Source organism: Cyprinus carpio, chromosome A11, assembly GCF_018340385.1.
Source record: "Cyprinus carpio isolate SPL01 chromosome A11, ASM1834038v1, whole genome shotgun sequence".
In the NCBI taxonomy this organism is placed as follows: Eukaryota; Metazoa; Chordata; class Actinopteri; order Cypriniformes; family Cyprinidae; genus Cyprinus; species Cyprinus carpio.
The window spans coordinates 1,181,013-1,192,067 of NC_056582.1; the positions used below are offsets into that span (position 1 = coordinate 1,181,013).

At 39.8% G+C, this 11,055-nt stretch overlaps 1 long non-coding RNA gene across 1 annotated transcript in view; it reads left to right on the top strand.

Annotated features, from left to right (window-relative positions):
- The window catches only part of LOC122146562, an 18,597-nt gene extending 8,653 nt beyond the window's left edge, over nt 1–9,944 (top strand). Inside the window, exon 3 of the long non-coding RNA XR_006161061.1 lies at nt 9,441–9,944. This is a non-coding gene — a long non-coding RNA (uncharacterized LOC122146562). The remainder of the gene's footprint in view (nt 1–9,440) is intronic.
- Nucleotides 9,945–11,055: the final 1,111 nt, after the last annotated feature.

The window sequence follows — 11,055 nt, forward strand, 5'->3', positions numbered from 1 at the left end:
TTTGGAGAAAAACTCTACTCCTCAGGTGTTATTAACTATAGCAGATGATATAAATAAAGACATAAAAATCATACAGGGATGTTTTTGCCCCTTGGATTTTGGGGGAATTAATTAACGGGTGTTAATTTTGTATGCCCAATAATCATTGAACGTAATTATCAAATCTTAATTAAAAAATGTTGTCTTTTGGAAGTTGCATTCAGAATCCATTAGGCTCTGAGTCTGTCTGTTTGAAGGAGCGTGAATGTAGTCGTCTGTGTTTACTGGTGCCGCATAACAAAGCATAACAGCGCTCGAGCCTCTGTCTACACATCTGGCTTCTGTTAGAGAGAAGAAATTGCGAGCCAGCTCATGTTACAGAATGTCTCTAGAGGGGGTCTGAGCCGGGGCTTGGGAAAGCGAGCCCTCCGAGGCAGAAGCAGTGGTTAGACATGGACATTTGGTTCTCATTACAGCACAGGCCTGTTCTGTAATCAGTGCCTTAAGCTTCCTCTTTCTTCTGAAATGAAAGCCTGGTTTAAAGCGGCACCTCAGCGGTGCGCCTGAATTTAGCTCATGCCTGCTGCGGCCGCATGCATGCCTGGACATTTCTACCACAAACACGCATCCAGCGTGCAGCAGAGGCAAACGGGGCTGATCAGGCCTCTCGGCTGCATGAGTAGTCCCCTCCCAAGTCCTTGACATTCTCCTTCCTCTAACCCACATGTAGCGCGCCAGACGTGTTTCGTGTACAAGGCGCTGAGTGTTAGAGGACTGTTCAATGGCATAGCAGCACGTGTCGAGCTCATGCCCGATTCTGTTTGACTCACGCTCCGCCGGTGGGCCAATCGCAGTGCATGGGGAGGGGGGAGTGGTGGTGATGCGTTCAGAAGAGCATGCACTGTGATTGGACGAGAGACAGGATGAATGAAGACAGCTGATTCGAATGAGCGCCAGCTGTCGGGAGCCGGGGATCCTCTGAAAGAAACGGCTGTATGGGATATAGATCCACAGCACTGAGTGACCTAGTTAAGCCACTGATTGCATTCTACTCTGTGATTGTGTAAGAAATGATATGGGATGTTCCTGTATTGCGACACAAGTGGAAAGTAGAGCATGCTTAATCCCTTTTATCGTGAGACACTTGACTGGTATCGTGCCTCTTCAGAGACAAAAGTAACAGACGTGGCCATGGCAGACAATCAGTACAATCAGCAGAGAAATTAAGTTATGTAAGGTGCGGCAGATGACTCACGCTCTTTGTCACACACAAGCACGTACACACACACACACACACACAGGCGTAGTATTTTTAACCCAGCTTTATTGAGCAATCCATGCACCACTCCCAGCCACAGCTCCCAGCCGCCGACCTGTTTTTTGTCTGATAAGAACACAGCTGTTTGGACCGAACTACTGCTTAAAAACCTGCATACAGTGCATGCTGACTTTCCACAGCTGTGCGGATCGATGTTCCTCAGTCTGAGCCGAGTGTGATGATGTGTTTGCACATAACGCAACTGAAAGATGACAGCTGTATTGAAGTCATTGTGGTTAATTACTCCCGTTGTTGTCAGTGCAGTGACTTCATTGACTTGTGTGGCAGTTCATTCAACAAACACACAGACAGCAGCGTGGGCGAGACTGTGAAATGGGTTCAGACTGGTTTGTCCTCATCTTCTGCCAGTTGACTGAAGAAAATTTAAATTATGTTTGTTCACGCAAAAGACACCTTCATTTTTTTTTTTTGGATGGTTTCCAGGGTTTTGTTATGTGGTTGCTAGGGTGTTCTGTGTGGTTGCTAGGTGTTTTCTTCCTGTCTGGTGTTCAAGAGGTAAAACTGGTGCATCTGTTCAATTAAAAACCAGCACACTCTCCTCAGCAACACACATGATTTAAACGAATCACTGACAAAACCAACATACTGATCTACTATTTAAGCTTATTATTCTTCTGATTTCAAGTTTTCAAGCTATGGCCACCATCTGTCTATCTAAGCATTATATAAACAAGTTAGCAATGTGCTAAAAACATGTTAGAAACATGCTAGCAATGTGTAAAAACATTAATTGTGTCTAAAACATGTTAGCATTGTGCTCAACGTACTAGTTAAACTTTAGAAAATGTTAACAAACTGCTAAAACATTCAGTGTCTAAAAAAACACTAGCAATATGCTAAAACATGTTAGAAAAGAGTTTTAGAAGCATGCTAATAATGTGTTAAACATGCTAGCAATATGTTAAAATGCGTTAGAAAAGTGTTAATGTGTTATAAACATGCTAGCAAACTGCTAAAACATTAATTGTGTCTAAAACATTAGCATTGTGTTAAACGTACTAGCTAAAGTTTAGAAAATGTTAGCGACATGTTAGTGTGTTGTTAAAACATTCAGTGTCTACAACATGCTAGCAATATGCTAAAATATTTATAAAAGAATTAAAAAATGCTAGCAACGTGCTAAACATTCACTGTGTCTAAAGCATGTTAGCATTGTGCTAAACGTATTAGCAAAGTTTAGAAAATTGTTAGCAAGGTGCTAAAACATTCAATGCATCTAAAACATGCTAGCAAAGTGTTAAAACATTTTAGCAGCATGCTAACACTGGTTAAAACATGCTAGCAATATGTTACAACGTGTTTTAAAAAGTAAAACATGCTAGCAACATGCTAAGATATTCTGAAACCTATTTTAAACTTTCAGACAAAGTTTTGTCTAGCCAGTATCAACGCTTTGAAAGTTTTCAGACTGTATCTATCTGGAGCACAAACACTGCGGGAACTTCAATTCTTAGTGTTTGAGGTTTGGGCACATCACTAACCCTGAGAGCAACAGTAGTGATAAAACATCTTAATCTAGCCTATAGAGGACGGAATCTGTTCCTGAGCTTCAGTACAAGTCCCTAACCGTCTGAGTGTTTAGAAGAAAAGCCTCCCTACACGCCCCATCTGACAGATAATGATGTGCGGGGGTGCGAGCACCTCTGGGTGACATCCATTTCCTGTAGTTCAGACGTGAAAAGACACATCTCAAGATGAACGCTCTGCATATAGTGCCTGAAGCCTCTGGGCACCATGGACCACGATCTGATAGCATCTGAACATCTGGAGCTGCTCCTGTCAAATGCTTTTGCAGTTATTGCCCTGACAGGGGATGTCAAGATGGAGGAGCAGTTGTGTGAGGTGTCTGCTACGGGAAGCTCCACTCTCATCATGACTCACACTTAAAGACTGGAACTAATCCCAACTAAGCCTAGTAAAACAACTGGGCTCTTAACCTGTTCCACACCGTTTGTGTTACAGACATGAGTGATCTCAACATGCACAGTCACACACACTATAATAACAGCCTCCAAACTTCAGCCGCTGGCCAATCGTCTACTATAATACAAGCATACACTTTATTTCACTAGACATTCTCCTGACTGTAAGTAATGTCACAACTACATGTCAACTAGCTCTCATTAATTTGCAACTACATGTCAGCTCACTGTCTTTAGAATATTAGTAGACCGTTAGGTTAGTGTTCGTAGGATAAGTTGGCATGTGCTTGTGAAGTTACTTATAGTCAGTAGTCACTAATTGACATGTAATTGCAAAATGATTTTGTCAGAACACATGGCTACTCCTCAAAATCAAAAAAAAACATGATAACAAATAAATTCACCCTCATAATGGATTGGTTACATGATCCTCACAACATCACTAGCAGGGTCAAACCTTTACTTGTTGGTAAATATAGATAAAGTCACATGTTGGTAATGGCACTGGGTGGCATTTTTCCAAAAGTGCTCCACCGGACTGTCTATGGTATAGATTACACAGACTATAACACACTCGTGTACACTGGTCTAGCGTCTCTGACCTCTGAACGCAGTTTTTCCCTCATTGGTACTAATCGAATGCACCGCTGTTCTCAGGAAGGAACTGACGTGTCTTGTAGCCAGAGTACAGATATTCACGACATGTCTTCAAGAGCTGAATGGCCAGCATTACTCACTTCCCGTCTGAATTAATGCAGAAAGAGGTCAAGGTCTTTCAGGCTCACACTCTCCTGCATTCCTTACAGGCTTTAATCACAACTCATTATAAATAAGCCTGGGAAATCTTTGCTTGTGTTAAGAGTGCGATTGCTGCTGTAATACTCAATCTGATCAACTTAAAACAGGTCATTACATGCCATTGAAAAAAAATGCATTCTGCATTTCTGCCAGTGTCACAATGTGAAGGATGTATGAAACAGTCTTTTTGGCAGCTTGTTTTTAACACATGAAGTTTCACTTCTCTTCACTCAGATGGAGTGACAAAACATCCCGTATCTTGGCTGGTGATAATAGAGGAAAACGTGAAGATGGGAGTGAAAACTGCAGAAGATAAAGGTGGTTAGACTTGAAAGTGATCCTTGCAACTTACCGAAGAACTAGTGGTTCATGGGAACTGACATGTGGCAAGGAATGGAGTTCCCTGACAATTACATGATTTCAGAGGAAATACAAAAGCAAATCTGCTAGACGACATTATAATTACAATATAGCTTGATCAGTTATATAATTGATAAAACCTATCAAAGCAGTTTGCCACTCTTTGTTTTGTCTTTATTAAACAAAGCGAACACAGGTAGATCCAAAAGGTAAACACAAACAATACCAGACAATGAAAGAGAGGAAGTGAGGAACTTAAATACACACAGTGATGAATCAAAAGGACAAACAGCTGCATGGAGACAGATGAGTGCGGGAAACCAGAGCGGAGGAAACAGGAAAGTGATGAGAAACAAACTAAATGTCCATGAAAATGAAACTATAAAAACATAACTGTTACAGAATAAACAGAACTTTCTGCAAAGGTGCTCAGAGACCATACTGTGAAGCACTTTACAGATAAATTTGACTTGACATGGTGCTTGGTCTTTCAATCGCAGGAAATGCCCTGTACAGTTCATACGTATACGAGAGGTTCTGTTACGCATTCACACAAGAAAGATGGAGAATAAGGAAGAATGGCTTGCTGGGGGATTACCGGTGGTCTGTGATGTCACTGTAAAACTCCTTCCCAAAGCCAACATGACACGCAGGGAATGGGGTTTTCTTGGAGTCCTTTGGTCATTCTTACGGTCCGTCTGGGAAACTGTCTCATCATGCCGTAGTTCTGAATGAGCGCTTGATGCAAATCCCACTCTGCTTGCATTTCGCACCGTCAGTGGGGTAAATATATCTGGCATTAGGAAATATCTGATCGTTGAGTTGCGTGAGGAGATGGGATCTCTGGGGAGGAGTGATGACCCCAGATTACAGGGTTTGTGCCTGAGCTTCCCTTCACACAGCAAACGTCGCCCACGCTGGGTGTGTGGCTCTGACAGCTCTAAAAACAGAGCCTGCTTTCCTAACCGAGGCCTAGAGAACAGGGTTCATCGTATCTGCTCGAGGAGAGGTGAAGTGGGTTCTCTTCTGATAGCGTTTACAGTAATGGCTGCTTTCTGAAGGCAGAAACCAAAACTGAAAGAGCACATCTGAAGGCTTTCTAAAAATAATTATATTTCACTCAGAAGTGTTAACTGTGTTGCATTTTCTCACCTTCTTGTGGTTTCAACCGCATTTGACTTGATTTCCTCCACTTTTTCCTCCACACAAAAGCAGGCTGAAGACGACGAGTTGCACATGAGAACTAATGCGTTAGGCATCACTGACACATGTGCAGTATACAGGCTACAGTGAAGAAGAAATAACCACAGATAGGTCATATGCGTTCCTCGCACATCTTTATGATTTCATATGTTTTTTTTTAATGTTTTGACTGTCTAGTGAAAATCTCCTTTTGTGTTCCACAGAAGAAAGAATGAATAAAAACATTTTATGGTGAACTATTCACTTAAAGGAACACTTTGGGTCTGTCAGTACCTAAACTAATAACTATAACAATAACAATAAAGACGTAGATTTAAAAATCATTGCAAATGTGAAAGAATAGCAGAGTCCACAGCACAATTATAACTGTAACAGCACAAAAGGAAGGATACAGTTGGAATCACTTTCAGAACGTTGAATGATAAAAACAATGACAGCCAATCAGAATCCATCCTGCTTTAATTAACGAGCTTGAGCATTTAAAGCAACAGATGTCATAGCAGCGCGCTCATAATGAACAGAACATCGTGACTTGATATAACTACAGTTATCGTTCTCGGTGTGAACATGAGACTAAATAACCTCCGTTTTCAAGAGTGGCTTAGAAGCAGTGTTTCATCCACTACTGAAGAATTGTAACTAAACACTCATTATTACCTGGAATTTATAGAAGACCATCATTTACTGATAGTTACTGTGCATCACTGCAAAATGGGCTTTCCATTGTGGAAGTGACCAGAGGAAGTGGAGCTCAATCGCTCCCCGTTTCACAAGAACGTCTCAAAGACACAGACCTCTAACTGTGCTCTTTTTCAACAAATACATTACTGAATGATGTCATTCTCACAACAAAACAAGCATCTCCAGCAAATATCAGAAATTAGAGATCATTTGTTCAGTAATGACTTTCTCCCTACAGTGTGTTTTATACGAGCAGCAGTGCAGTGAACGCTGGAAAAATGATTTTCTTACTCAGTATTTGTGTCTGGTAACACTGTATTTTAAGGGTCTATTCTCACTATTAACTAGCATGCATATTACCAGCATACTTGCTGTTTATTAGTACTTATAAAGCACATATTAATGCCTTATTCTACATGACCATATTTTATATCGCTTAATCCACTCCGTACCTTAAATGTAACAACTACCTTAAACTATTAATAGGCAGCAAATTAGTGTACTGAAACAAACGTAGTAGTTAATAGTTAGTTAATAGTGAGACTGAAGTGTGACCTTGTGTCTTGTTTTCCAGAACAAATGTCTAAACATTCTTAAATCAAGATACATTAACTTGAGAAGCATAATGACATGAGATTAGGTTTTGTTTTCTGAACAAATAATCAGAATTAAGGGAGCTTTTGCTTAAAATGAGAAAGAAAACTTCTGCCAATGGGGCAATATTTTTTTTAGTTTTTTCTTTTGTGATACATTTCTCATCAAACAAGACTTATGATCATAGGTCATGTTGCTAATCAAGTAAATATATGTCGATTCAAGAATGCTTAGAAGTTAGAAAACCTTTTTGCACATACTGTCTCACATACTGTCCTCACGTCTGCTGATGGTGCAGATGTTCATAATGTATCTGAGTCTAAAACATCAGACAGAGCACCGCTGATTTAAGGTGAGCCTGCTTTCCTTATGGCATGTTCGTCCCCAGCTGTGCAAACTGAAATCAGTACTGATGCAACATTTTTACCAATTTCTCAAAAAAGTATGTTGCAATCTCTTAGGGTATTGCATACAGAAGACAGGACACATGAGGGATGTTATCAGCCTGTGGTGGTTTCCTATTGCATGTCAGCTAAATCTAGCAGTAAATACTGCAGAAAATTGCACTTCTGATGAATAAAGCCTTAAACATGAACCTGAAGTGTGCTTTAAAAAAATAAAACACCTCCATCATATCAGCGTTATTATTGTTGACTAAAACCATTTTTAAAAATCATTGCTTATAAAATGGTAAATTTTCTCTAATGATGGCAGATTCTGATGCTGCATTAGCATCTCTGGTGCGTCTGAGTGAAGGGAGGAGCGAGTTCAAGTCCTGCTGCAGTACAGTTAGTCACACAGCACTGCACTGAGCCTCTTACACGAGCAGAAATCATTCAGAGAGAGAGAGAGAGAGAGCGCTGTAATCTTTCTGCTCCGTTTATCAGCCTGCTGTGAATGGAGCGGTGCGCACAGTCAGATCTAACTGGTTCAGTGAACTCTGTGTGTCTGTGTTGGGTGTAAAGGCCTGCCGAAGCTGGGCCATAATAACATAATTCACCAGCTCTAAATCATAATGATAATCTTATAGCATAAGAATTCATTGAGTCATTACGGAACCAATCAGAGAACAGAAAATATGCAGTCTAACATTGGAAGGTAATAATATTGTACAAAGTAAAAAAGAAAGTGGATGTGTAAATGAATGGATAGAAGTGATTATAATAGCAAAGCTCATTAATATAAGGGTGTTTCTTCACCTTTATGTCACAGATTTTTATGATGATATTATACAGCTTTGCCATCTTGCGGCACTTACAACAGTTAGAGTCGTGGATTCATCAATAATCCAGAAACATATGCAATAGACCTTCAAACTTGACTAAACAAACCACAATATTGAATGTTCCCAGAAAAAGGGGGCACTGCATTACAGATATGCTTCTGCTATGATTATTAAACAGACTTAAAGGGATAGTTCACCCAAAAATGAAAATGTGATGTTTATCTGCTTAACCCCAGGGCATCCAAGATGGAGGTGACTTTGTTTCTTCAGTAGAACACAAACTGAGATTTTTAACTCAAACCGTTGCACTCTGTCAGTCATATAATGTAAGTGGATGGGATCACGGCTTTGAGAGTCAAAAAACATACACAAAACCAAGTTAAACCCTTCGGCTCGTGACGATACAGTGATGTGTAAAGACACAAAACTATCGCTCTGTGCAAGAAACTGAACGGTGTTTATATTGTTTTTTTTTTTTTTACCTCTGAACTGATAGAACTCTCCTGAGTGCGTTCTCAGCAGCAGGCGCGTGAGGCGCCTTCTTCTTCTTGCTTTATGGCGAATTGCAGACTTATAAGTGCATTAATGCCACCTATCTCCCAAATGGACCACTGACACTCTATCTACAATCTCAATTAGGAGTGCCAATGGTCCACTTGAGAAATGACGGTAATGCACTTATAAGTCTGCGATTCGCCATAAAGCAAGAAGAAGAAGACGTCTTATCATGGCGGAGGAAACCTTGAGCATTTGTGCCACAGAAAGAGGAGCAGATGTGAATGAACTCTGATAAATGGAGCTCACACTTTCATTTCCATCGAATAATCCTTTACTTCCATTTAGGTGAACACAAGTATGAGTAACACTTGATCTTAAGCCTGTCTTTGTTACTAACCGTCATAGTTACTATTGCTCATGGTTAGTGTGAGAAATCTGACCAGTCTTCCAGACATTAATGTTTCCTCACATCACGTGTGTCATCGAGGAACGCCTAGAAACCTCATAGAAAAACTATAGAAATCTAACATGACAGCCTCACATTGTGGTGGAGGGATATATGTGAAAATCATTTATTTATTTTTTATTATCGATTGTCTAATGTCATTGTCAGTAATCATAGAGACGAAGTAAAACTAAAGTCAGATTCTGGGTGTCCGTCCATGTAACAAACCAATCAGATCCAGCCAATAACTGCTGCTATATAAAGACATCCCCGTGAAACAAGAGTTTGATTAATGTGAACTAATTAGACATGTGGCATTTCTGAAGAGAAGGAGCTATTTTTAACCACCTAAAGCTCTCTTTCTCTTCATCTCTGTCTTTGTTTCATCTTTTGCAGAGTCTCTCTAGGCTTCAGAGCTACACCAGTAATGGAGAAACAGCTCAAGTTGACTTCAGGCCGTCTGGAGGAAGAGACTCTGCTTCTGCCATGTTTGCTTCTGATTGGATGCTTCGAGGAAATAATACATATTAGAGGTCAACAGAGCAGATGAACGCTGATGGTTCGGTCAGTTCTCCTCTAGTCTCAGAAGTCACAGCTGTCAGGCTTTTAATTGCCGGAAAGCCAAGCCAGGCTTATCGCAAAAATATGATTCTGGCTGCATTTCTGCAAAACTCACAAAAACATAGCCATACATCTACTTCACTGCAGTTGCCAGCTGAAATGAACACCAGTGGCAGTAAAACACCAATAACTTTTATTCCTTTTCACACAAGTCATGGTTACAGGGGCATATTATCGATTAATAAAGACTTCATTTCATGTGGTTCCTCACACAGTACTATGTTATGAGCTCAAAACACTTTTATCACAGTGCATGATTTGTAAACTAATACATTTTGACTCAGCATCATATAATCAGCTGTGAATTACACAACGAAACAATGTCATAAAATGACGACATTATTAACCCACCATACACATGTCGTATTTTCATTTACTACAGTGCAATGTCATAAAATGATGACATTTTTATCTCACTTTGCATTTGTTGTATTTTCATGTACTACAGTGCATTAACTTTTTAGTGCCACTCAACAGACATTTTTATTTCCGAATTGCTGCATTTATGTGCATTGACTAATGTAATACAATTTTGACACAGACATGTTTAAATGTTTCTGAGAAAATCGAGCATGCTCTTTAGCTTTATTTCTTTTTGAAAAGTGCAGTAAAACATGCTTCAAGCAATGTAATATAATTTCAAAACAATGTACCCACAAGCAGATTTTTGTTTCATAACATAACACTGGGTCTTTAATAAACCCACATCTGAAAAAAAGATTCACATGTGTTGAATGATCTGCTGTTCAACCGCTGTCATATCTGAACTTCAAAGATGCAGTTGTTGTAAATAAGGTTCAGTTTCTCGCACAGAGCGATTGTTTCACTTCATAAGACCTCAGTCTCGTTGACTTTCATTTTATTAATCATCAAGCACCAGTTTCAGCTAAAATATGATTTACTGTTCTACTGAAGAAGAAGAAAAATGTCCCCTACATCATGGATGGTCTGAAGGTGAGAAAAATAAGAGCAAATTTTAATTTTCGTGTGAACTACCCCTTTCAAATGTGTTCTTGATAATAGTATCATTGAGCCAATGGATTTGAAATATAAAGGGTCATTTCTTGAGAAATGACCCTTGTCTGTTACATTCTGGAGAAACACCTCTGGAAGAGGAAACATAGACAGAATGAGGATGTGACTTGTTAGGGTGATGACACACACACACACACACACACACACACACACACACACACACACACACACACACACACACACACGTTTTTTATACTGTACTAACTGTAATTCTATGGACCATTCCAACCTTTTCATACTGTACAAACTGTATTTTACTTACTATCACCCCACACCAAAATGAGGACGTCCCCACACCTAAACCTTTGGGTGATTTTGTCAGTTAAGTCCAGATCTCTAACACACTCTCATTCTT